Here is a 27,694-nt window from a genome sequence, read left to right on the forward strand (position 1 = left end):
CCCAGTAGGTCCTCTGATTCACGCCTGCTCCATCCAGAAGGGTTTCCCCTGCAATTTTTTTTTTTTTTGGTTCTATTTTCTGCGGCTACCGTAACTCCCCTTTTATTAAACTAAATTTTCCCGGACTATCGGTGCGCGCCCTCACTATTCCGCCATCTTGGCTCCGCCCCTAGAATGTACTCTTGACACGATGTGATAAACAATACACTTTGCCTTTATGGTCTTCCTTCCCAAACACTATATCCTCTATTTAACTGTTAAAACTATACCAGGAAAGTCCAAATCCTAGGTCATTCTATGAAACAACTTACAAGTACTCCTCAAAACTATTAGGGGCATCAACAACAAGGAAACTGGAAACAAGTCAGGCTCAGGATTTTTTGTTTGTTTTTTTTTTTTCCTTCAGGGCAGTCATTTGGTCTAGAGACTTTCATGTCAATCAAGATGTTTGCATCCCATATTGGAGTGTTTGGGTTCAATGCCCATCTCTGTTTCCTGACTCCAGCTTCCTGCTAATGCACATCTTGGTAGTCAGTCATCAGCAGTGATAGTCCAAGTAATAAGGTTCCTACCATCCATGAGAAAGACCTGGATTGAATTCCCAGCTCCTTGCTTTGACCTCAACCCAGTCCCAACCCTAGAGGGTACTTGAACAATGAACCATGGGTGGGAGCATCTTTCTCTCTCTTTGACTCTGGTTTTGCATGTGCACGTATGTGTATGTGTGTGTATTTGTGTGTATCTATATGTTTTCCTTTCAAATTAGTAAATTGGTTGATTAATCAAATAATTATAAACACCTAAACTCTTAAAATTATTTACATTTGAAACTGCTTCTCATCATTTGTGATATTTTTATTACCTTTCGAATCAACATATAATCTCCATTTGCTCTCCTCCTTCCTTGGCTTAATGTTATAAAATATTTTTATTCTATTTGTGTTATACAATTTATACAATGTATTTGCTATACTTAAGAGCAAACACAATTTTTATCTTCTCATACATTATACTTCAGATACTCTTCATTCTTTGTGCACTTCCAAACTTCTCTGTGCAATTATTTCTTTTTTTAGTGCATCCTGTTTTAGTGATGGCTTCTCTCAGTTTTTGCCTTCCTATTCATATTTCAACTTTGAGAAAGTTTTTTGGATATAGAATTCTAGCATAACAACCTTTTATTTTTTCTTTGTATTACTTTCAGAAGCACATTAAATGTGTCATTGAAAGGTCTTTTGAGTTCCATAGTCTTAGTTAAGAAGTTAATGTCAATTTTATGATTATTTTCCTTTGAAGATAAAGCATCTTTTCTTTGGCTGCTTTTAAGATTTTCCATTTAGCCTTGGTTTCTGGAATGTTTCCTGCTGTGAATGTTTGGTGTGGTTTCTTGGTATTATTCTACTTAAAGTGTGCAGAGCAAAGTTGATGGAATTAAATCCTTTACCATTTGGGAGAAAATATCCTTATTGCTTAAACTCAATTGTATTTCTGTTCTCATTCTTTTTGTTTGTTTTGTATTCCTTTGGTAAAGATTTATTTATTTGTTTGAAAAGCAGATTTACAGAGAGGCAGAGGCAGAGAGTGAGAGAAAAGTTTTCCATCCACTGGTTCACTCCCCAAATGGCCTCACTGGCAGAGCTGAGCCAATCCAAAGCCAGGAACCAGGAGCTGCTTCTGGGTCTCCCACATGAGCACAGGGATCCAAGGAATTGAGCCATTTCCTACTGCTCTTCCAGGGCATAGAAGAGAGCCAGATTGGAAATGGAGCTACCAGAATGCCAATTGGTGCATATATGTGATGCTGGCAAGGCAGGCCGAAGCTTTACCTGCTATGCCACTGCATCGGCCCCTCTGTTCTCATTATTGGACACTGTTTTCTAGTATATGTGACCATTTTACTCATATGTTCCTTCTTCTTTGTTATTATTATTTCTTCTTTCACTTCACTGTGCTTCAGTTTGACAATTTTCTTTTATCCTGTCTCCAACTATACTATTTTTCTTCTGTGCCCATTAAAATAAGTTTATCAGGCCGGTGCTGCGGCTCAATAGGCTAATCCTCTGCCTTGCGGCGCCAGCACACCAGGTTCTAGTCCCGGTCGGGGCGCCGGATTCTGTCCTGGTTGCCCCTCTTCCAGGCCAGCTCTCTGCTGTGGCCCGGGAAGGCAGTGGAGGATGGCCCAAGTCCTTGGGCCCTGCACCCCATGGGAGACCAGGAGAAGCACCTGGCTCCTGCCTTCGGATCAGCACGGTGCCGCGGCAGCCATTGGAGGGTGAACCAACGGCAAAAGGAAGACCTTTCTCTCTGTCTCTCTCTCTCTAACTGTCCACTCTGCCTGTAAAAATAAAAATAAAAATAAAATAAGTTTATCAAATAAGATGCCAATTGCATTTTATCTTTAAATGTTTATTTATTTGAATGGTAGAGAGGGGGGAGGGGAGAGAGAGAGATACAGATAAAGAGAGAGAGAGAGATCGCCTATTCTGGGTCTTCCATGTGGATGGCAGGGATCCAAGAACTTGAGCCATCATACCTTTTCTTCCAGGGTTCATAAGCAGAAAGCTAGTTGAAAGTGAAGTAGCTGGGATTTGAACCTATACTTTGACATGGTATATAGTTGTCCTAAGGTATAGTTTATCCCACAATATTTACCTCTAAGTTATTAATTTCAGATATTTTAATTTACAATTCTAAAATTCATACTGGATTCATACTTGTAAGTTTTAAGTTTCTGTTGATATTGGCTTTTTAAAATATTTTTGTGCATATTTTCTTTTGTTTTTATTTTTTTCTTACATAATAATCAAAATTAATAAATGTTGGAGAAGATATGGGGAAAACAGTACTTTAATATACTGTTGGAGGTAATGTAAACTTGTACAATTTTTTTTTGACAGGCAGAGTGGACAGTGAGAGAGAGAGAGACAGAGAGAAAGGTCTTCCTTTGCTGTTGGTTCACCCTCCAATGGCCGCCACGACCAGCGCACCGCGCTGATCTGAAGGCAGGAGCCAGGTGCTTCTCCTGGTCTCCCATGGGGTGCAGGGCCCAAGCACTTGGGCCATCCTCCACTGCACTCCCTGGCCACAGCAGAGAGCTGGCCTGGAAGAGGGGCAACCAGGACAGAATCCGGCGCCCTGACCAGGACTAGAATCCAGTGTGCTGGCGCCGCAAGACGGAGGATTAGCCTAGTGAGCCGCGGCGCCGGCCAAACTTGTACAATTCTTAAGGAAGACAGTTTGGAGATTCCTCAGAGATCTGAAAACAGATCTACCATATTACCCAGTCATATCACTCATGAGAATTTACCCAATGAAATTAAATTAGCGTATGAAAAAAGTTGTTTGTACGTTCCATGTTTATCACAGCTCAATTCACAGTAGCTATGATTTTCAGTCAATCCAAATGTCCATCAACTGAAGCCTGGATAAAGAAAATGTGGTATATGAACATGATGGAATACTACTCTGGCACAAAATGAATGAAGTCCTGTCTGTTGCAACAAAATGTATGCAACTGAAAGCCATTATGCTTTGTGAAATAAATCATAACCAAAAAGACAAATATGTGTTTTTTCTGTGGTACTTAAAGTAGAGTACAAAATAAATGTATAGGAATGAAATGGACAGCTTGTATATTGTTGTTTATAGCCCTTGTTTATACAAATGTGGAACTGTGGTCTTTCTACTTGTTTACTTGTTGAGTATTATGGTTAGTGGTGCATTAAGCCTGTAATTACAGAGTGCTTTTGCAAAAATTAAAGAAAAAATGGAAGAAGGGGTTTGAGGGAGGAAGAAAAGGAGGTAGGGTAGTATGATCATCTTCTTAGAACTGTGACTATGAAATACATGAAATCTGTTGTCTTTATATTAATACAATTTTTAATAAAAGAATGAGAAAAAGAAATATCACGCTCAATAAAGTTCTGCAAATTCATCTTTTTATTCATTTACTACATTGAGTAAATTATATCTACTTCAAAGAATAAAAAGGAGAAGAGAAGCAAGAAAAGGCAAGGGGGCCGGTGCCATGGCACACTAGGTTAATCCTCTGCCTGTGGCACCGGTATCCCATATGGGCACTGGGTTCTAATCCCAGTTACTCCTCTTCCAGTCCAGCTGTCTGCTGTGGCCCGGGAAAGCATTGGAGGATGGCCCAAGTGCTTGGGCCCTTGTACCCACATGGGAGACCAGGAAGAGGCACCTGGCTCCTGGCTTCGGATCAGTGTAGCTCTGGTGGTTGCTGCCATTTGGGGGCTGAGCCATTGGATGGAAGACCTTTCTCTCTGTCTCTCTCTCTCTCACTGTCTGTAACTCTACCTGTCAGATAAATAAATAAATAAATCTTAAAGACAAAGCAAGAAGAAAGGATAAAAAAAGGAAAGATTGTAGGAGAAAAATAAAGAAGAAAATAGCTGAATTTGAAAAGTACAGCACCAATTGGAGTCTTAGGCATTATCATCTATAATTATCTCACATTCCGCATGAAAGTAAAAATGTTCCTTGAGGAAATATTTAACAATTTATTTAATTTTTTTCTTAATCATTAGGGTTTTAATATCTATGTCAAATCATCTCTACTTTTACAGTACACAACTAAGTAAATATTAGGTCTATTTTGCTAAAATTAAGAAACAAAGCTGTTTCGCTTAGTTTTGGCTCTCAGTCCAATTTTGTCATATGGTATTTACTCTCAATAGACTAACATTCTAAAAAAACCTACTTGATGAAGAGAGTGACCTTTTCAGATGTGAATATTATTTAATCCCTTGAAATTAAATATAACTTATATCAAGATTTGTGTTTCTTAGGTTTCATTTATGTAAAATAATTAAGTATATATATATATATATAAACATAATGTGGTGTATCTGTAAATAACAAAAATCATGTTCCTAAAATATTAGCATTACCCTAAGCATTCACATAGTGATTTAATACCTGACTCAATCCTGGGATTTTCTGAAGTAGACCTGTCAGATGACCATTAAAACATCAACTAATTGAAAACTCAACTCTCCAATGGTGCATGTCAGTGTCTGACAGGTGTGATTGTCTGAAATGTAATATTTATATTGCATAAAATTAATTTATTCTCTCCATAGACCATCTCATCTATTAAATGCTGTGCAGACAATTCTTACCTCTAAATCACAAGGCTTTTCCTTCCAGAAACTTCAGGTTTGCATTTCAAATCATTTTTCTCATAATACATGTATACAGAGTAAAGATTTCTAAATCGATATGACTAAAATTACAAGTGAATGTCCTTATCCTTCTCATTCCTGCATATTTATTTCATCTCATCCTAATTACATTAGAAATTATCTCTAATTTTGTTTTTACTTTATGCTAAATATCCAGTCCTTAAATAATTTATATTGATTCCATTTCAAACTTCCCTGCAATCCTTATTTTCCTAGTCCTTTTCCTTCACTTCTTTCCATTGATTCCTGGATATAAATAATTCTTTTGATCGTGGTCTAAATATAGTGTTGCATTATCCTAATGACTCAGTACATCGGCCTTGTTATGCAGTCTAATGATGTAATGAATATTGTGAACATATTACCAATCCCTATAATTTGAAAATTAACAATAACCAGATGCTTCACTCTGAACCTAAAACCCTGATCCTCTTAAGTTTTGCCATTATAACAGTCCCTTGCTCTTATTTAATAGTTTCATCACATATCGTTACATGCTGATTAGCTTTAGATGCTTTTGAGTTTTATATAAATGGAGCATGTTTTAGATTATCCCCCAGAAACTTGCTTTATTTACTTAACATTAATGCTATTATACTCATTTTCCTTTATGCATACTATTCGATTTTGTGATTATAGTTTACTATTAATTTTCATGTGAATCAGCATAGTGTTTTCATTTTTCTTTTCTAAAAGATTTATTTACTTACTTGAGAGTCAGAGTTACATAGAAAAGGGAGAGAGAGAGTGAGAGCATTCCATATGGGTGCCCATTTGTATTCTGGCTGCTCCTCTTCTGATCCAGCTCAATGCAAATGGCTGGGAAACTAGTGGAAGATTGCCCAAATCCTTAGGCCCCTGCACCCATGTGGGAGACCTGGAAGAAGCTCTTGTTTCTTCGCTTCAGACTGGCCCACCTCTGGTCATTGTGGTCATTTGGAGAGCGAACCAGCAAATGGAAGATTTAAACCAGAATTGACAAATGGGATTGCATCAAGCTGAGAAGCTTCTACACTGCAAAAGAAGCACTCAGCAAAGTGAAGAGGCAGCCAATACAATGGGAGAAAATATTTGCAAACTATGCAACTGATAAAGGGTTAATATCCAGAATCTGTAAAGAGCTCAAGAAATTGAACAATAACAAAATATAAACAATCCAGTTAATAAATGTGCAAAGGTCTTGAATAGGCATTTTTCAAGAGAGGATATTCAAATGGCCAACAAACACTTGAAAAAATTGCTCAGGATCACTAGCCATCAGGGAAATGCAAATCAAGACCACAATGAGGTTTCACCTCACTCCAGTTATAATGACTCTCATACAGAATCAACAAGCAACAAATGCTAATAAGGATATGAGGTAAAAGGAATTCTAATCCACTGTTGGTGGGAACCCCCCCTTCTCTCCTTCTCTCCCTCAACTCTTTCAAATAAATAAATCTTTTCAAAAATTCCTTTATAAAAGTAAGTTTTTCATAGCTACTCTTTATTTACAGTTTCTTAAATAACCAGTTAGAAATACTCAACATTCCTAAGGGTATATTTTGAGGTGGCATATTGTGATCATCTTCTATCATATTTTGGGCTGGTGTTTCCTGGACCGCAACAGGTAAAGTCAGAATCATATTCCTTATATAAGTGTCTAGCATCTCCAGATTTTGAAGAGGAACATTTTATTGCTAGTTACTCTTCCATGTTATTTGAAATGACAATCTACTAATTTAGCATCACAAGGTCAGAACAGAAAAGTAATCACTTTCTGATCTTTAACTTTTATGTTGAAAAGGTTTACCTTTAAATGACCTTTGCTGTCTTTTTATGTCACTTTGTGCATGTGGTGGATAAGGATTGAGAAAATCATTCTACTTGGTCTGAAGTACAAGAATACATTCAGAGGTACAACCAAGTCCAGCACAGCCATAGGAAAGCCTTACAAATGCATCTTTGGAATGAAGTAGTTTAATTAAACAAAAGCTATGAACAACATAACAAACATTATCTCTACATATCTTCTTTGCAGTAAAGGTTTCCTTCTGTATTAATATTTCCATATCTTCGTATGTCTCAATGCCTTCCCACAGCTAAGATAGTTAAAGGAAAATCTGAAAGACTTCAAGCATTTGGAAAAAGAACATCAACATTTTTGCACAACTACCAATTCCTTAGAGATATTTTGTTATTGATACATTGAGTTATAAACTTATTCAATGAACCAAAGACATACTTAGATAATAAAATTAAAGTTGAATAGGTGTTATCATGCAGCAGGTTGCACTACCACTTGGGATGCCCACATTTCATTTCAGAATGCCTGGGATAGAGTAACCTCCTTTTCTGATTCAGCTTCCTGCTAATGTGCACCGTAAGCGGGAGCAGGTGATGGCTCAGGGCATGGGGCCCTGTCACCCCATAGGAGATCTAGATGGAGTTCTTAGCTTCCAGCTTTGGCATTGCCCATCCACAATTGTTACAGGTTTTTGAAGAATGAACCCGTGGATGGAAGATTATCTCTATCTCTCTTTATATCTCTATCCCCATCCCTTTCTCTCTCTTGCTCTGCTTTTAAAGAAATTGAAATAAATATACTCAAAATGTTTAAATGTGCAATATTGAGATATGATAATGATGATGATGGCAATCTTTATTTTACATAACAAAATATTCAAGTCCTAAAACTGTGTTGATTCAGCAATCTAAAACAGAAGATTTTCTGTTGTGATGCCATAAATTAGGCAAAGGAATAACACACTGAAATAGTAATGCTGTGTGTAATTATTGTATTTCTTTTTTGTTTATTTTATTTCCTTTATTAAAACTTAATTCCTTTGTTTCAGCATTTTTGTCTTAATAAACTGAGGCCAGTGTTTCTGCAACCATGATTATAGAGCCTTGAGTTATGCCTCCCTGCAAAGATATGTTGAAATCACCCTTGATACTTATATGTGACTTCATTTAGAAATGGGATCTTGCAGATGGAGTTAGGATGAGATAATTAGGGTGGACTTCAATCTAGTATGACTGGTCTGTTTATACGAAGAGAAGACACAAACACACAATCACACACACACACACACACACACACACACACACAAAACCACAGGGAGAATGGCACGTGATGATGGAGGAACAGATTGGAGTGATTTCAATACAAACCAGGAGCTAAGAGAAAGGCATAAAACATACTCTGCTTTGAAGCCTTCAAAGCATGATCCTGCCGACATACTGATTTCAGATGACAAGCCTCTTCAAGCCTTCAGCAACTTGCAGAATAAGTTTCTTCTATTTTAAGCCTCGTGGCTGTGTACTCTGTTAGATTAGATATTGTGGGTAAAAACTAATAGACTCAAATCCAAAACAAAATATAGAGTAAAAAAAAAAAAATTAAAATAAGAATAAGGAGGAGGAACAGTTGGAAGAAGAAGAGTGATCAATGGGATAACTTCTAGTGGACAAATATGTATATAATTGGAGTTCATGAAAGAAGAGAGACAGGAAAAGATAATGCACTTCTAGTAAAATTTCCACCCTTTGCAATTTCTTTCCCTGGTCTTGGGTGGTTTCCTCTGATGCTTGCTGTAATTGATACGCAGCTGAATATCAGAACAGTTTTGCCTGCAGATTTCCAATGACTCTAAGGCTTTTTCTTTGGTTCTCTGTCCTGAGAATTTAGGTACCTCTGTCCCCTCAGATTCTCAGTGCCAATGCATAAGGTGTTAATCTAGAGCAATTATATATTTCACCTTATTTTAACCTGTTTTTTTTTTTTTTACATCACTGTCCTTATTTGTGTGGTATACAATGCTTATAAACCATTGTTCCATAATTTTTGTTCTTTTCTCCCCTTCATTGTTTCAACTGGGTTGGTGAATCAGAACCTTACTTTGAAAGGCAATGGTGACATTTGTCCTGCTTCCATTTGAACTCTCTTCTTCTGTCCTATAAACCAAATCCAGGAGACCAAAAATGTTGAACAGAATTTAAATTATAGTGCTAAGTGGTAATTATTAAAAAGAAGAGGGGAGAGAATAAATAGGACTTTCACTGAAACATGGCTTTTGTTTCTTGAAAAAAAAAATATGACTTTAAGCAGAATTTTACTTAATTTTTAGAGATGACCAAAAGCAGTTATCATGATTTCCTTGGATCTGGTATATAAATAAAGTAATGTGAAGAAATGAGGATTATAAAAATATCAAAATAATTAGGTATATATAAGTTAGATAGGAAAACATCATAAATAAACCCAATTCCAAGAGGCTTTACTAATGTCATTTTCTTAGTTTCTCATATCCAAAACAAACTAAATCTTGGAAAATTATTTGAAGTGCTGCTTTGATTAAAAAAAGGCCTCCCAAACAGCTTTAGACTTTTTAAAAATAAAACAGAAATTATTGTCCTATATTACATTTTACTGTACACCATCCATTGTATTATACCTTAAAATACCATGTCAAATAAAACTAACATGTTTCTCCATATTGTTAGATGTCTATTTATATTCATTTATTTTAGTTTTTATTATTTTAGTATTTAAACTAATTTATCTTAACATGGCATTGTTTTCACCACAAACTGTATGTAAACATTACTTACTTTGGGCTTTGAATTCTAGTATGTCTTCATAGGTTTTCTGTAGCTATGGGAAGCAAATTGTCCTTACTATATTATTTTAAATGTATTAATTTTTTTAAACTTTTATTTAGTAAATATAATTTTCCAAAGTACATTTTATGGATTACAATGGCTTTCCCCCCCATAACTTCCCTCCCACCCGCAACCCTCCCATCTCCTGCTCCCTCTCCCATTCCATTCACAAGATTCATTTTCAATTATCTTTATACACAGAAAATCGAATTAGTATATATTACGTAAAGATTTCATCAGTTTGCCCCCACACAGAACATAAAGTGTTGGTTCACCTTCAAAGGCTGCCGCGGCAGGCGCACCGCAGCAGGCGCGCTGCGGCCGGCGCACCGCACTGATCCGATGGCAGGAGCCAAGTACTTATCCTGGTCTCCCATGGGGTGCAGGGCCCAAGCACTTGGGCCATCCTCCACTGCACTCCCTGGCCACAGCAGAGTTTTGACTTTTTTAAAAAATAATTCAAGTCTCTTCAGAAGCTGTAAAAAAAAAAAAAAAAAAATACAAAGTGGCCACATGTACCCTTCATGCAGTTTTCAATAAGAGAAACAGTTTATATAATTATGGCACAATACCAAAACTTGAAGAATGACATTAGTACAATTTATGGAGTTTATTCAGATTCACCAGTTTTGTTTATATTTGTGTCTGTGTTTGAGTGTGTATTTCTATGCAATTTTATCATATGTACAGACCTTTAAGTCACATCATGTATTTTTTTTTTTTGAAAGATTTAGTTATTTGAGAGACAGAGAGAGGGAGAGACAGAGAAAGAAGTCTTCCATCCTCTAGATCACTTCTGAAATGGTTGCAACAGCTGGAGCTTGACCGATCTGAAGCCAGGGGCCAGGAGATTCTGCTGGGTCTCCTATATGGGTGCATAGGCCCAAGCACTTGGGCCATCTTCAAATGCTTTCCCAGGCCGTCAGCAGAGAGCTGGATCAGAAGAGGAGCAACTGGGACTAGAACCAGCACCCATATGGGATGCCGGCACTGCAGGCAGAGGCATAACCTACTATGCCACAGCTCCGGCCCCACATCATGATTATTTTTTTTTTGTAATTTGTCAGCATTCATTGTCTTGACAATGCCTTGTTGAAATAAAAAGTCTCTTGTCTGTGGCACACGAGTTACAGCTTTAGAAATCCATTTATTTCCTACATGAGAAAGGCAAGATGGGGGATACAGTGTGGGTAAAGAAAGGGCCGTTGAACCCTAGGGAATTAACTCTCAGGAAACCCACAAAGAACCAAATAGTCCTTCCCAAGATGAAGTCTGGTCCACATGGATGATACAATACTATCTTTGTGTCTCTGTATAAATTTCTTTATTTATTTAAAGGGGATAGATTTCATGTATTTCATATTAACAGTTTGAAGAACATAATGATACTTCCCCCCTCCCATCCTTATTTTCTTTTAATTTTGCAATGACATACTTTCTGTTTACTTTATAATCACAAGCTTACCTGTACACTAAATAAAGAATTCAGCAAGTAGTCAGTAGTAAGACCACCATTCCTCAGGAGTATAGATAAGGGCTATAAACAGTAATCAAATCTCACTCTGACACATTACATTTTAGTATTATCATCTCAAAAAAGTGATAGTGATTTATGAATCTTTAGGAACTGGGGTAGGACCTCATTTTCTGGAGAACGAGCTCTAAGCTATAAAATAAAGGCCCTATAAAGTGGCTTTAAAAATGCTGATCCTAACCTGAGAAGATGAAGATGATTATACAAACACATGGATTTCTTCTGTAAAAAATTGTAAACATCCAGGAGTGAATTCTATCCCTCTGTCATCTGTGAGACAGTGTTACACCAGGTCTGATACAGAGATGAGCTCCACCAAGTCACTCTTTTCTGCCCATGGAAAAGACAAATAACCCTCACACGTACACTCAGACTTAAATGGTTCTATCTCATCTTAGCCAACACTTGTGTGAGGCTGGTGGTGAAAGTTCCTACCCCTGTCTTGGAAGCCTCTTTTTGATAGAACCAGTGTTTACTCCCTTCTAGTTTTGGAACCAAGTTTTAGTTTTTCAAATCTTTACCCCTTGTTACAATTCAAACTCATGATACTTGACATCCTGATAAGGGATGTAATAATAATTCTTAATTTATTTTGCTAATATCCACACAAACAAAACAGGCTAGACATCAAACTATTTTTCAAAAATTCTCCTTACTTCTTTATATCAATAAAAAAAGAAAAGGAAACCCTCCTGGAGGGTTTATAATAATAATAATTTAAGAATTATTATTACATCCCTTATCAGGATGTCAAGTATAATGAGTTTGAATTGTAACAGGGGGTAAAGATTTGAAAAACTAAAACTTGGTTCCAAAACTAGAAGGGAGTAAACACTGGTTCTATCAAAAAGAGGCTTCCAAGACAGGGGTAGGAACTTTCACCACCAGTCTCACACAAGTGTTGGCTAAGATGAGATAGAACCATTTAAGTCTGAGTGTACGTGTGAGGGTTATTTGTCTTTTCCATGGGCAGAGAAGAGTGACTTGGTAGAGCTCATCTCTGTATCAGACCTGGTGTAACTATGCAACAGATAAAGGGTTAATAACCAGAATCTACAAAGAGATCAAGAAACTCCACAAAAACAAAACAAACAACCCAATTAAGAGATGGGCCAAGGACCTCAATAGACATTTTTCAAAAGAGGAAATCCAAAGGGCCAACAGGCACATGAAAAAATGTTCAAGGTCATTAGCAATCAGGGAAATGCAAATCAAAACCACAATGAGGTTTCACCTCACCCCGGTTAGAATGGCTCACATACAGAAATCTACCAACAACAGATGCTGGAGAGGATGTGGGGAAAAAGGGACACTAACCCACTGTTGGTGGGAATGCAAACTGTTCAAGCCACTATGGAAGTCAGTCTGGAGATTCCTCAGAAACCTGAAGATAACCCTACCATTCAACCCAGCCATCCCACTCCTTGGAATTTACCCAAAGGAATTTAAATTGGCAAACAAAAAAGCGGTCTGCACCCTAATGTTTATCGCAGCACAATTCACAATAGCCAAGACCTGGAACCAACCCAAATGCCCATCAACGGTAGACTGGATAAAGAAATTATGGGATATGTACTCTTTAGAATACTATACCGCAGTAAGAAACAACGAAATCCAGTCATTTGCAACAAAATGGAGGAATCTGGAACACATCATGCTGAGTAAAGTAAGCCAGTCCCAAAGGGACAAATACCATATGTTCTCCCTGATCCGTGACAACTGACTGAACACCAAAAAGGAAACCTGTTGAAGTGAAATGGACACTATGAGAAACGGTGACTTGATCAGCATAGCCCTGACTGTTAATGAACAACTTAATACATTATCCCTCTTAGTATTTTTTTTGTCTGTTCTATTTAATATGACTGGTTTAATTCTGTAATTAATACACAGTTATTCTTAAGTGTTGAAAATTAACTGAAATGTGATCCCTGTTAAACATAAGAGTGGGAATAAGAGAGGGAAGAGATGTACAATTTGGGACATGCTCAAGCTGACTTGCCCCAAATGGTAGAGTTAGAAACATACCAGGGGACCCCAATTCAATCCCATCAAGGTGGCATGTATCAATGCCATCTCACTAGTCCAAGTGATCAATTTCAGTTCACAATTGATCATAATGAAAGGACTAAGAGTCAAAAGGAGCACATAAACAAGTCTAGTACTTGCTAATACTAACCGATAGAATAAATAAAGGGGAGAGTGAACCAACATGGGAAGTGAGATACTCAGCAGACTCATAGAATGGCGGATGTCCTAAGCAGCACTCTGGCCTCAGAATCAGCCCTAAAGACATTCCGATCTGGCTGAAAAGCCCATGAGAGTATTTCAGGCATGGAAAGCCAAGACACTATGGCAAAAAAAAAAAAAAAAAAAAAAAAACAAAAAAACCCACAAAACCTAAATGAAAGATCTCTGTGTGTGAGATGCCAGTGGAAAGAACAGGTCACAGGTCTTCAAAGAAGGAGGTACCTTTCTCTGAAGGGAGGAGAGAACCTCCACTTTGAATATGACCTTGTCTAAACAAGATAAGAGTCGGAGAACTCAAGGGGCTTCCATAGCCTTGGAAACTCATGACTGGTGCATAGGGAGATTACTGATGCCATAAACAGGAGTGTCAATTTGTAAAGTCAACAACAGGAGTCACTGTGCACTTACTCCTCATGTAGGATCTCTGTCCTTAATGTGCTGTACATTGAGGCTTAATGCTATAACGAGTACTCAAACAGTATATTTCACTTTGTGTTTCTATGGGGGTGCAAACTGTTGAAATCTTTACTTAATGTATACTAAACTGATCTTCTGTTAAAAAAAAAAAAAAAAGAAGAAATTAGCAATTCCCAACTTGACTCTCACTGGGATTAAACATGACAATAGGTCTGATCTGATTTCATCATCATTTAAAAAATCATCTATTATTTTTCACTTTATGTTTCTGTGTGGGAGCAAACTGTTGAAATCTTTACTTAATGTATGCTAAACTGATGTTCTGTATATAAAGAGAATTGAAAATGAATCCTCATGTGAATGGAAGGGGAGAGGGAATTGGAAAGGGGAGGGTTGCGGGTGGGAGGGACGTTATGGGGGGGAAGCCATTGTAATCCATAAGCCGTACTTTGGAAATTTATATTCATTAAATAAGTTAAAATATATATATATATATATATACATATATATATATATGTATTTGACAGGTGGAGTTATAGACAGAGAGAGAGACAGAGTGAAAGGTCTTCCTTCCATTGGTTCACTCCCCAAATGGCTGCTATGGCAGGAGCTACGCCGATCCGAAGCCAGGAACCAGGTGCTTTCTCCTGGTCTCCCATGGGGGTGCTGGGGCCCAAGCACTTGGGCCATCCTCTACTGCCTTCCCAGGCCACAGCAGAGAGCTGGACTGGAAGAGGAGCAACCGGGACTAGAACCGGCACCCATATGGGATGCTGGCGCCACAGGTGGAGGATGTTAACCAAGTAAGACACGGCGCTGACCCCAATACATTATATTTTCAAAGCATATATAAAGATGTTAGTACAGGGAAATGGAGTGATTTCTTGTCCCTTTTCTAGAGAGCAATCATCTATCAAAATTTAATTTACTGGGGAATAACAAATCACTTTGGCATTTTAACAATCTTTCAGATTCTTGTGATTATAAAATATATCTATAAAATAACTGGTTTGTTGGAACTGAAATTCAGTCAATAAAAAATGCATGCACTTTGATGTCAGAATGAGATTTGCCTTGATTTCCTGTTAATTTTAGAGAAATTCCCAAATCTGATATAATTCATACTTAAGGGTACCTGACTCCAAGTGTGATTTATAAGAAATGGACCTTTGAAATAGGTCCAACAAAGAAGCAATGTATACTAATGACAGATAATACTTAGCAGATGCCTCAGACAGACACCAGCAGAAACCTGGGGATCAGAGTTTTAATGAGAGTTTTTTTTCTGTTGGTTAAGGCCAACACTTGAAATCAAGCTACTGTGAACTAACCATTGTTACTCATATCTGGTGATTGTAAGTTGAGGAAAATTTTGAACAATCCACATTAGGAAGTCTGAATGTTTACACCCTGGAGAAGTCATGTTTAAATATTTATTTTTAGAAGTAAATCACAGTTTTTCAATATGATATCTTACACAAAATCTCAATGGAAAACTGAAGAAACAGATCAGTTTTTGCAATGGGAAGGAGAGAGCCTAGAAACTAAACTCTTCATCTCAATAGCATCAACCCCTTGAATTCTTCATAGAGATCCAGAATAGAAAAGTAAAAATAAATACGACACACAAGCTTTTGTGGAAGCTACCATATTTGAGGTGTCTAAGGATGTACTTATCATTAGACAATGTGTGTTCATTCAGAGAGATTATATTTCTTCTGAAATTTTGCTGATAGGTAAGAAATGGCTAGTGGCAATCCTAAGTATCTGAAGATGTAAGAGCCCAATTTCTAACCTAGTGCATTTTAAGTATACTTTTTGCAAAACCAGAGGGTCAGCGTCTATGCTTATCCTTTATCATATTTGTGATCTATGGAAAACAATTCTAGAGCCATGCTTTTCCAAGAGTTTTTTGAAACTACAGACTAGACCAATTTTTGCTTATTTTTTAAACTTCAAGTCTCTTAATGTCTCTTAATTACCTTTTGAATACTATTTCTCTAGTGGAACATAGTTTTTGTTATTTCCATATTATTTCTCCTACCTTATAAATATTTTGGGGCATATTTGCTTCTTATAATATCTAAAAGTGTCATATATATACAGAATGTGTTCAACGAATGTTAATAGTGAGGAGAGGTGAGCTTTGGACTCAAAAAGATTGAATTTAAATATGCCAGCTATAGAAGAGATCTAATAACTTCTGCATTGTTACTGCAGTTCTTCATTCTTCCTTCTCTACTTAGGTAAAAATGAAGGTATTAATTCTAAATTTGGGGGCGTGAGGATTAGAAATAAATTTTAAATAACACCTAGTGCATAGTAACTCTCTGAAATATCAATTGCCTTGTTTTCATGAGTACTGTTAATGTCACTTTTGAATTACCCTGTTAAACCTAACTCAAAATTATAAATATTGTTAAGCTACTAGAAGTGTCTTCATTTTCAGCTAAAATTGAAAGCTTATGAGAAGGAATAATTGCTTTGTGATTCAGCTAACTTTATTAGTGTAAGAAAAAAAATGTGCTAGAATGCTGGGGAAATTCAATTCCGTAAACCCTTAGGAATTTTTCAAGGGAATAAACCAGTGTAGCCCCTGGTACCGTCACTATTTCTCAAATTATTTGTTTCCTTTTATTAAAAAAAGCATTTCATTATAGTAAAACATTTAATACATTTTCAGAAACAAGTCACTTCTTGTTTTATAGTTGTAATCAGCCCATAAAATGTGATACAATGTCAATTCTAATAATTTAATCTCTGATAATCAGCTTTTATGAAATGATATTCAAAATATATTCATAATAATGTGTTGTAGAAGTGTACTGATTCTGATTATGTACCAAAAGTTGTGTTGAAAATAGCTTTAAGTCAACTTTTCTATCGTGTACTGACACAAGCCGTTAATGAGTGTGATTAAATATGGGATTAACTGAGCAGTGCTAAAATTTCTTTTGCTAAACTGACAGATGAAGAGTCAGTGTTGTTGCATCAAACTGTCAACCTGACAGGTGTACTTAAAGTCATGCCGCACAATTAAACATTCCAAATCTTTTAGATCTCCACATGTAACAGATCCTGACCTTTTACCTAATGTGGAGCTTTAACATGAACATGTTTCCTATGATTCCCTGTACTGTGTATTATTATGCATGTTAAGGTGTGTGCTTCAGACCACTCCTGAAGCTTCTTCCATTGACTAACAGAACCCACACTCTCTCCTTATATTTAACTACTTTGAGCTAAGTGACTCTATCTGCTGACCTTGTTAGCACATTCCATGTTCATATGCTGTCTTAGGTGAGTTAGTAAGACTGAAATGAACCTCCCATCTCGACACTTGTTCTGTAAGTTTTCTGACATGTCCTGCACAGCAACTTCCCAGGGTGTGCTATGTATTTAAATTTACATTTTAGCTCTACAGTTCAAGAAAAAGAATGTAGTACTCCACTGTTTCTTTTGGCTTTCACAAGGCCTCTCAAACCAAGTGTAATTTGTTCTTGGATTGGGAAAAGGGCTTGATTTTACAAGAATTCCAATGTCCTCCTACTCTGCTCCATTCACTGAAAAGCTGTTAGCAATGGGATAAGTGGAAGTTTTTGTTATCAGAACACAATACACAACATCATTCTCTTGCAAACCCTAGGAAGTAGAGAAAGAGGTTCAATCCTTTCAAGTTGCAAAGTATGACAGGATATTCTTCGAATGAGAACATTCCAGTGTGTGCTCTGAGCAATCTGCTGGGAAGGTAGAAATTCCTAACAAATAAAGAAGAAATAAGAACAACAATGATCACAACAAGAAACCCTTAATATGCCCTGGATTTAAAGAAGAATATGGGTGGGAAATAATGAAAAATCATCTTATAGATATGACATCATATCATTAGATATTTTGAATATTTAATTTTATAACTGTGAGGATATTGAGTCTAGGATGAAGGAGGGAATTAAGTAAATATTTTAAGTAAAACTAACTATAGCAGTGATACAGCATGAGGATTAGATAGGTGAATTGGGCTGGAGATGCTTGCATCACTGATGTGGGGGTGTTTGGCAAGGTAAATTAATAAGTAGGATAGGGATGGGGGTTACGGATGAATTTAAAGCAGTAGAGGAGGTCAGAAATAGCAGTTACCTCAAAATAGCATGAATATAAAATCTTAAAATCTGCTATCAAATAAACAATATCACAATGGATAAAGAGACCACAAAGTTTAAAAAATAAGTCATTAACAAGGGAATAGTGTCACAAGTGAAGTAAATATTGTGCTAAGCAAAATTACAGGATATACTCCCCTCCCCCATTAAAAAAAACACCAAAAAACAGTAAATCCAAAGTCTTATAAACAAGCTTACCTTAGCTAAAAGGGAATGATTAAGGATCAGAACATATTGATATTAATACTACTTTAAATACTAACAAATAGCATAGACATAGGCAAGCCTATTTATTGCCCTGAATAAAAAGTTAACTTTTGTGTGTATATATTTATTATATATATATTACTTTCATATGTATATATATAATTTGTCATATATACATATATATGTATATGTCTTATAAGTATATATAGAAATCACAATTACTAAAAAAAGCCATAATTATCAATTAACCAGATATACCAAGGCTGGTATGAGTTATGTGACAACTTATTATCCAAAGCTACATTTTTTCTCAAAGATACAATTGAACCAATTGATTTTTATGCTTCATTTTAATTTAATAAAATAATTATACTCAGGGAAAATTCTACCTTGATAAATATCTCACTTCATGTGTTGTCAACTACCTACATTAATTTCTAAGGAGTGACAAAATTAACACAGGAATATTGTAAAGATGAAAGGATTAGTTAATGCCATTTTAATATTGACTATATTTTTATTACTGTAGTCTTCTTAATTTTGTTTATATAATCCATATTTCCTTAATATTGTATGCTCATCTTTGATTTAGGAGAATCAGGCTTTTATATCTACTGACATGATCAAACTGAGGCAGGGAACTTGCATTCATGTTAAAAATTATTCTTATTAAGATTAATCTTCAGATTTGTTGATTTCAGTGAACAAGAAAGAAGTATGCCCAGACATCCTTCCCTTCTCATTCAAATGTGAAGAGACTCGGGGAAGGCTTTGAGAACACTACTGCCAACACAGTGAGAACAATCAATGTGCAAGGTCAACACTCAGGGTAAGTACAACTGATAATGATGTTTTTGGTTTGTTGTAAGAATGCAACACTCTTTTGTTTACAAGTCTGGATCTGAAATGACAGCTAACTGTCCTCTTCCATTCATATCAGTTCTTCTGAGTTTCTTTCAGATCCCCAGTCAGTGGAATAGGATTAGGTTGGAGAATGAAAATCTGTTAATGCACTGCTTATCACATTCCTGTCTTGTCTTAATTTCTATGAGGAGGATCATTTAATGACCCTTGTTTTTCATTTATAATTCTCCACATTCTAGCTACTAGTATAGCATAATGATTGAAAGCATAGGTTTAGATACTTATAGAACATGTTTAGATTCCAAGCTATAATACTTAACATCTGTAAAGACATGTTTTAAAAATACTTAATTCATGGTATCATTGTGAATTTTGGATATTATAACATGTACAAAGCTCCTAATACAATGCTTTGCAATACAAAATAGTTTCTGTGAAAGATTATAGTATAATTATAACAATATTAATATATTGGTGATTATATATATATATGTATTTGTTTTGATATCTAATAAATATAATAATGAAAAGTATGTACTAATTCATGATTCTAAATGTTTACATAGCACACTAGTTAGCAAATATTTTGTTTAAAGGTCAGACTAAATATTTGCAGACTATACAGTCTCTGCCTCCAAGTACTCAAGTGTGCCATTGCAGAGAAAAGCAGTCATGGAGAATACATCAAAAGACGGTTGTAGCTGTGTTTAAATAATACTGTATTTACAAATAAGCAGCCAACTATATATATGCTAGCATCCAAAATAGGTTATCATGAATGTATCTGATATTACTTAAAATATTTATTTATTTATTTAAAAGGTAGAGTGACAGAGAGAAAGGGAAAGACAGAGAAACAGAGACCTCCCATTAGCTTGTTCACTCCTTAAATGCCTGCAACATCCAAGCCTAGATCAGGCTTGAGTCAGGAGTGAAGAACTCCCTTCAGGTCACTCATGTGACTGACAGGCACCCAACTACTTGGGCCATAATCCACTACCTCCCAAGAATATTAGTGGAAAGCTGCATCAAAAGCATCGGATAGCCAAGATGAGACATTCATTTATTGGATGCAGTTGTCCCAAGAGGCGACGTAACCTACTGTGCCACAATGCCTAGTCTGTGTTTGATACTTCTGAAAGTAAACTAAACATTGCATATTTCAAATTAAATATCTAGCCGGCACTGCAGCTCAATAGGCTAATCCTCCGCCTTGCAGCACGGGCACACCGGGTTCTAGTCCCGGTCAGGGCGCTGGATTCTGTCCTGGTTGCCCCTTTTCCAGGCCAGCTCTCTGCTATGGCCAGGGAGTGCAGTGGAGGATGGCCCAAGTGCTTGGGCCCTGCACCCCATGGGAGACCAGGATAAGTACCTGGCTCCTGCCATCGGATCAGCGCGGTGCGCCAGCCGCAGCATGCTGGTCACGGCAGCCATTGGAGGGTGAACCAACGGCAAAGGCAGACCTTTCTCTCTGTCTCTCTCTCACTGTCCATGCTGCCTGTAAAAAAAAAAAAAAATCAAATATCTGAGATATATAGTGTATTTTCCATTCTTTATAATTATGTAATTACAGATAGGTAATTAAAATAATTTCTGATTATACGTGTCTTCATTTGTTTGCACTAAACTTTGTACCAAGAAATAAAGAATAAGGCATTATGTCTATCCAAAGTAGACATCAATAACCCTAAAATAAGTTCTTTTCATGACAGGTCTGTATTTATATGCAAGTAGAGTAGCTGAATGAATCTATAAAAAATGAATAGGCTCTCCAAGTCCCCATTTCTGGTAAATTATAATATTGTCACAATATTTGCCACTCCTCCATCAAGAGGGAAAGTTTGTTTCTCTGTCCTTTGAATCAAACCTTGGACATGTTTTTTGTTCAGACAACACACTGACAAATATGATGCAAGCAGAGGTTTGAATCTTCTTAAATCTTGGGTGTTGAAATTTCTTACTGTTCTTTGTGATGCAGAGAGAGTCATGTGAAGAAGTACAGGACAAGCTGCTGGAGGATAAGAGATCCTCCATTATTTCTGTAGAGCAGAAATAAATCATCACGGCTAGTACTCCCTAGGTTAACAAGAGATAAGTGAGTGAAACCATCCTAAGTCATCTCAATGAAACTGAGATTCCTGCTAACCACAAATATCAGACAGGTTGGCACAGACCAGAATAACCATCTAGTTGACTTATAGACTCATGAGAAATAACAGTGTTTTTTGTCTTCAGTTCTTAGGTTTTGTGACTGTTGTTATGCATCCAAAGCTAGCTGGAATAATAGCTATCATTCTCTCACTTGGAATGCACTGACATATCCACCTGCATGTTTGTGTGTATGTGTACATACATAAATGTGGGCTATATAAAATTTATTTATATAATAAACATGCAGTCTTCTGTAATTTTATAACTTTTTAAAGATTTATTATATTTATGTGAAAGAGTTACAGAGAGAGGCAGAGACAGAGAGAGAGAGGTCTTCCATCCGCTAGTTCACTCTTAAGTTGGTCACAATTGCCAGAGCTGAACTGATCTAAAGCCAGGAGCCAGGAGGTTCTTCCAGGTCTTCCACGTGGGTGCAGGGGCCCAAGAACTTGGGCCATCTTCTGCTGCTTTCCCAGGCCATAGCAGAGAGCTGGATCGGAAGATGAGCAGCTGGGACTTGAACTGGCACTCATATGGGATGCCGGCGCTGCAGGCCAGGGCTTCAACCCACTGTGCCACAGCACGGGCCCCTATAACTGTTTAAAGTATACTCTTGTTCCTTAATTAAATTGTGATATTTTATAGAGAATGCCAATTAATATAACATTACATTAACTTTCTGTAATTGACATTCTTTACTGAGACAGGATTACTTTCAAAGCAAAAGGGTGGAAGGAATGAAGAAACAGGCACAGAAATGAACTCTTGCCCAAAATTAAAATATGTAACATTTAAAAATATGCCATGTGCCATATGCCACATTGGCTGCTATTACTACAGTAATTCATAACATTTCAGGATCCCAGCAAAACTTAGTAGTCTGTACAATATGGTCTTCACTTCACTGGCATTTGCCATTGCTTTACATTGCTAACTGTTAGTACAGGAATGAGACTTTTGACCATTTGGGGGACCGTTAATTCTTATAGTTCCTATGGTTACAGTCCGTATGGTAAGTACTAATGAGACTCAAAGGCCTGTAACAAATAATGTCCTCATGAAAGGTGAACAATTCTTCCTTTAACCGCAAGTAGAAAGAGACATGACAAGCACAAGGCACAGTTTCATTTAGCAATAAATGTTCATTCTTGAGCTATGCCCAACTGGCTACCCTGTTATAAAATCACAGATAAGAAGGAAAGGCGCTCATCTGCCTGAGAAACTACAGCACCTGGGGATTTGTAGATTTCAAGGTGGCTGCTCTCTGCTCTGCTACTCCCCGCAATTTCCCCAGATAGGATTTCCTTTCTTTATCATTTCCATAAATGAGCTTAGATTATCATAAGACCATATCCTAATGGAAGTATTGTTTTCTTTTAGCCTTACATTTTCTTTTTGTTCTTGGAGGGGTACTATATATATATATATTTTTTTTTGTGTGTGTGTGTTAATAGAAAGACAGACATGCAGATAGTTTACAACAATGGAATCCTTTTCTTAATCTTCTCATCATTTCTGCAAAAATATAGTGGAAAAATACTCAAATGGAGTTGACAGAACCACAGTTCTTTTTTTACCTCTCAAATTTGCAGAAGTGTTGAATGTGATCAGAATTTTATTAATGTTTTCCTAGTATGACTGTTATATCAGTTTTCCCCAGAGGTGGGGGAAGTCCACTTCATCACAATTTAAGGGCTTAAAACACTCCCTTTTTTCTTGCGATTCTCATGATGCTCTCTCGGTTAGGTGGTTGTTTGATATATTCACCTGCCCTCCTGCTGCTGTGTTTATCTGGGGGAACCAACTGGATTGGAAGGTGCAAGGTGGACTCAGGACATCCTATTCGGCCATACTGGCTTCCTTCTATGTTAATTTCAGGGACATTTTCTAAGCAGTTGAAGGAAGAGCCTAGAAGTCCATTTTTCCAGAACTCATACACTGTTACCTACATCATATCATTCTGTCAGTCAAAAAAAACGGGGTACTGGCGTTTTGCCTCTCTTGGAGCCCCTCTCCAGGCCACTCTGCCTGGCAGTCTCTGACTTCAATAAATCTTGCTTTTAAATACTTTTAAATGCTTTCCCTCAGCCTTGTTGCTGGGAAATTCTTCCATGTAAGGCAAAGAAACGAGGTCATCTTTTCCCTGCCACCATTTCAGCTGTAACATTTTGGTGCAGTGACTCTCAGACAGCGACTCCAGCATCACGGGGATCCTCCCAGAGGTCAGTTCCAGCCAGTGTCGGGTCATCTCGCAGATGGGTGAGCACGCAGACTGTTCTCATTTCTGTTTTTCAGAGTTTCACTCACCTCCATAGCAACCCTCTCATTTACTCAAAAACACCGGGGCCTTATCAGCTGGATAAAAGTGATTAGTGCGGCTGCTGGCCTTAAGACTCAGGGGCCAGGCTCGCTGATTAGGCCCGTGCAATCCAATCCCCTGGAGTTGACCTTCTAACCCCTCTTTTCTCTGGTGTGGATCGGCCGTTCGTGAAGGAGCTGGATAAAGACCTTGAGATAACTGGATGACTCTGGCCAGGACACTCCCCGGTGTGTTCTGAAAGTCTCTTGACCCTGTCCCTGTCAAGCTGTGTGGGTGCTGGACTGTGAAACACCTCCCCTCCCTCTTGCGTGGATCAGCCCTTCATGTGGGACTGGAAGAGTGCCTTGAGACAGCTGCTGGACTCTGGCTGGGGCTACACTCCAGCGCTTCCAGAAGGTCTCTTGGCTGAACACCAGACCCCAACAGCTGAAATGGTGTTGGGCCGGGAAATGCACTTTCCAGCAGGGAGCAAATTCCCTGCTCTGTTGGGGTCCTCACAAGGTATAGAGCCAGAGGCTCCGCTCTTCATATTTCTTGTCTCAGCTCTGGGAAGGTTGGTCTGCTCTGACTCGGCTTCCTTCTGTGGGGATCCGCTGGTCCTGCAGGACTGGGAGAAGCGATTGGAATAACCTTGAAATTTAGGCCAGGGCCACTCTCTGATGCTTTTCAAGGACTCCTTGACGATACACCAGGCTCTGACAGTCTGTTAAGGTGCTGCGCTGAAAACTGTGGTTTGTTCTTTTTTCCTTGGAGATTAATTTGTCGGGGAGACTAGGCACAGCTTGGAGCAAGGCCATGGGCTCCAGGCTCCATGCCCCAGTGAGTTTTTCCTTTACTTCAAATCCTGATAAGATCTCTGTATTTCTCTGCTCCTCTAAATGCTTTCTGTGCCTCCCCAGGCCTCCTCAGTTCCTACAGACTCAAATCCCTGGTCCTGTTGGTTGGAATTTCCTAGATATTTCCTTGGTTAGCTCTGGGTTAAGGTTTAATTATCCCTTTTGCAGACAGACAGTTTTTCGATCTAGACTCCCATTAAGTCTCCATGTGACCCGAACTTGCACAGACAAGTCCCAGCATGTCTCCATATCCCCTATCTCCCTTCTCACGTCCTCTCTTCTGGGTGCCCTCTGTCAGGTCCTTCCTATGTAGCCCATACCTCAGAGGAGGTTCACTGGGGATAATTTATTCCCCTACTATGCTTCTTTGTTTCTTCACCTGCCTAGTCACCAACCGAGATAGTAACCAGGACTGGCACTCTCTCACCAAACTCTAGCTTAAAAACACCTTTGCTAAGGCTCTCCCATGAAGGCTCATTATAGAAATCAGGCCTATTAGGTAAGACTCAAGGATAAGGGGCACAGAACAACTGTTTTTCCTTTATAAGAACAAAGTGACAGTATACATTTCAGCAGGCAAAGGCCCAGTCTAGCACACCACCAGTAAGGGAACTGATCACTCCCTGTGTGTGCTATTCTGAAAAATGTGTACCCTAAGCTACAGTCACAGAAGGCTGAGTGAGAGTAGGTAATCCGTGCTAATCCCACCCTCACCTTCCTCTCTTCCCTTCGGGCTTCAGTGCAGCTCTGGACACCACAGGCAGAGTTTTGCGACATCTCAAATATGGGAGAGAAAAGAACTGAGGTACAATTCCATTTTTACCCTTTCATTCCAGCCAGAAGGCAACCACCTACTTCGGGACTCCTTTGACCCTGAACTTGCAGAAAAGTGCCTCATTCTTGTCTGCACCACCACCTGGCCTGGTTAAAAGCCAGAGGATGGAAAAGCTAGCCTAAGTGAGCTGTAAAAAGTGCCAGCCCCTCTGTTCTGCCTCCCTGTCTCAGAACTCTGTCTCCTAACACCTTCTTGCCTTTATTTCCCTGCATATGCTCCAATATGCATTAAATTATTTTCCAAAGTGTCACAGGGTCCTTGGGTATATTTAGTGAGCCACCAGGGTCCCTCTGTTTTTCTGTTTGAATATTGTTGAGGCTTTTAATCCCAGTGCAGGAGAGTTTTGCCTGATGAAATTGCCCCATTGTTGTAATTTTGCCTGGGGGTTTCTAGGCAAGAATCTAGGCCCAATAACCTCAGATACTATTGAATATACATGGATTAATATGTTTGGTGATGTCTTGGACTTCTTGAGACACCTTCTGACCTGACTTCCATCCGTGAGGCTGGCTTGACTGACAGCCCCATGATTAGACACTTCCAGTATTGGTTTTTGGTCTGTAGTATAAGTTATCATCACCTTGCAGGACCTCCAGTTTTTCCCTCCTGCCTGCCTTTTCACAGGCTCTTATAGGAGCCACCTTGTAAGTCATCGTACTTCATTATATCACCTATCATATTCTCCTACTTAGGAATCTCTCTGGAGGGGTTCCTATCTGCTCTGATGAATGCTGTCTCCCATTAAACCTAACATAATGGTAAATAATCTCCAGTGGAAAACGAAAACTAGACTCAAATTCAATTAGATTCCAAAAAGATGTGTTTGCTAAATAACAATCTCTTGCATGAAAATTTGGTTCAGCTGTAATGAGACATTGGGTTTAAGATCACTGCCGGCTGGCGCCACGGCTCACTAGGCTAATCCTCCACCTAGCAGCGCCGGCACACAGGGTTCTAGTCCCAGTCGGGGCGCCGGATTCTGTCCCGGTTGCCCCTCTTCCAGGCCAGCTCTCTGCTGTGGCCAGGGAGTGCAATGGAGGATGGCCCAAGTGCTTGGACCCTGCACCCCATGGGAGACCAGGATAAGAACCTGGCTCCTGCCATCGGATCAGCGTGGTGTGCCGGCCGCAGCGCACCGGCCACGGCGGCCATTGGAGGGTGAACCAACGGCAAAGGAAGACCTTTCTCTCTGTCTCTCTCTCTCACTGTCCACTCTGCCTGTCAAAAAATTAAAAAAAAAAAAAAAAGATCACTGCCTAAAATCTTTGCATTGTAACTTGCCAAATTTGTTTTATAACTTGGTTTAACAAATCTGGCCAAAATAACAATGGATAATCAGTTTTGTCAGTCCCCTAAAATAGATTTTACAGTCTCTGTTTTATGTCACTGATTTCTAGCTAGAGTTTTATAAAAAAAGAATAAAATTCCATGTAAATGTAATTCTGACCTTAATTCAGATAGAGGTATGCTATAATATCAGCATCTTAAGTCATCTAGGTATAATTGCTAAATGTAAATTCGGTAATTGTAAATGAGATAAATGTGTCTAAATGTAAACTTTGATACTCTTAGCACTTTATATTCTATGGAAAAACTATTTGAGTTTGTTAGCAAATATGTTTCCATAAACTGTCTATGAATAATAGTTCAACATCACTTGAAAGTAGCTAAAGTTGAAATTTGAGGTGTCATTGTGTTATATTATTTTTAAAATGTTGTCTTAATTTGGATATTTTTAATGGGTTATTTCAAAATGTAAATCAAGGAAATCAGCAGATGGAAAAAGGTCACAAGTATAAAAATGTGTTCTTAGTAAGGAAGGTTAAGAAGGAAAGAGATTTTTTTGAATAAAGAAAGGATATGGTTTATAGAATTACTTTACTTAATTTACTCTAGACTGTAATAGAAAAGATAGAAAGATTTAAATTAGTTACAGAAGGTATGAGGAAGTCATAGAATGTTATAAGAGAAAAACAAATTTTAAATACAAAAATCTATTTTTCTTTGACATAGAATTAGAATCTGATCCTCTGTTAAAGCAGTGGGGTTTTTGCAACTCATATATGCTAGTAATATTTTGAAAAAAATCTTAAAAATCTGTTTAAAAACTGCAGCATCTCCTTTAATAGTTTTTGTTTAATTGGTGACTTTGTCACTTTTCTAGCCAGCTCCAGTAGGCTATTTTCTCTTCCCTAGTTCTGACTCTGCTAAAATTGTTATGAGATGATTTTATGCACTAACTCTTATATTGAAGGTTTTATTTTTGATTTTT

General features: G+C 37.9%; 2 long non-coding RNA genes across 24 annotated transcripts in view; one reads left to right on the plus strand and one right to left on the minus strand.

The window, feature by feature from the left end:
- Positions 1 to 27,694, plus strand: part of LOC108176366 (uncharacterized) — a 259,220-nt gene that overhangs the window by 85,394 nt on the left and 146,132 nt on the right. For 19 of the 22 annotated variants that reach the window (XR_011386688.1, XR_011386674.1, XR_011386683.1 and 16 more), the window contains one exon: positions 19,118 to 19,245. This is a non-coding gene — a long non-coding RNA (uncharacterized lncRNA). Of the gene's footprint in view, positions 1 to 5,102; positions 5,179 to 19,117; positions 19,246 to 27,694 lie in introns of all 22 variants that reach the window. The other 3 variants (XR_011386673.1, XR_011386681.1, XR_011386691.1) reach the window with 1 other exon arrangement.
- The window catches only part of LOC138848640 (uncharacterized), an 82,285-nt gene that overhangs the window by 39,191 nt on the left and 15,400 nt on the right, over positions 1 to 27,694 (minus strand). The window contains exon 2 of one of the 2 annotated variants that reach the window (XR_011386694.1): positions 10,023 to 10,324. The exons of the other annotated variant lie outside the window; for it this stretch is intronic. This is a non-coding gene — a long non-coding RNA (uncharacterized lncRNA). Of the gene's footprint in view, positions 1 to 10,022; positions 10,325 to 27,694 lie in introns of those variants that run through there. 2 annotated transcript variants of the gene reach the window in all.

The sequence above is a fragment of the Oryctolagus cuniculus genome, chromosome 2, assembly GCF_964237555.1.
Source record: "Oryctolagus cuniculus chromosome 2, mOryCun1.1, whole genome shotgun sequence".
Lineage (NCBI taxonomy): Eukaryota > Metazoa > Chordata > Mammalia > Lagomorpha > Leporidae > Oryctolagus > Oryctolagus cuniculus.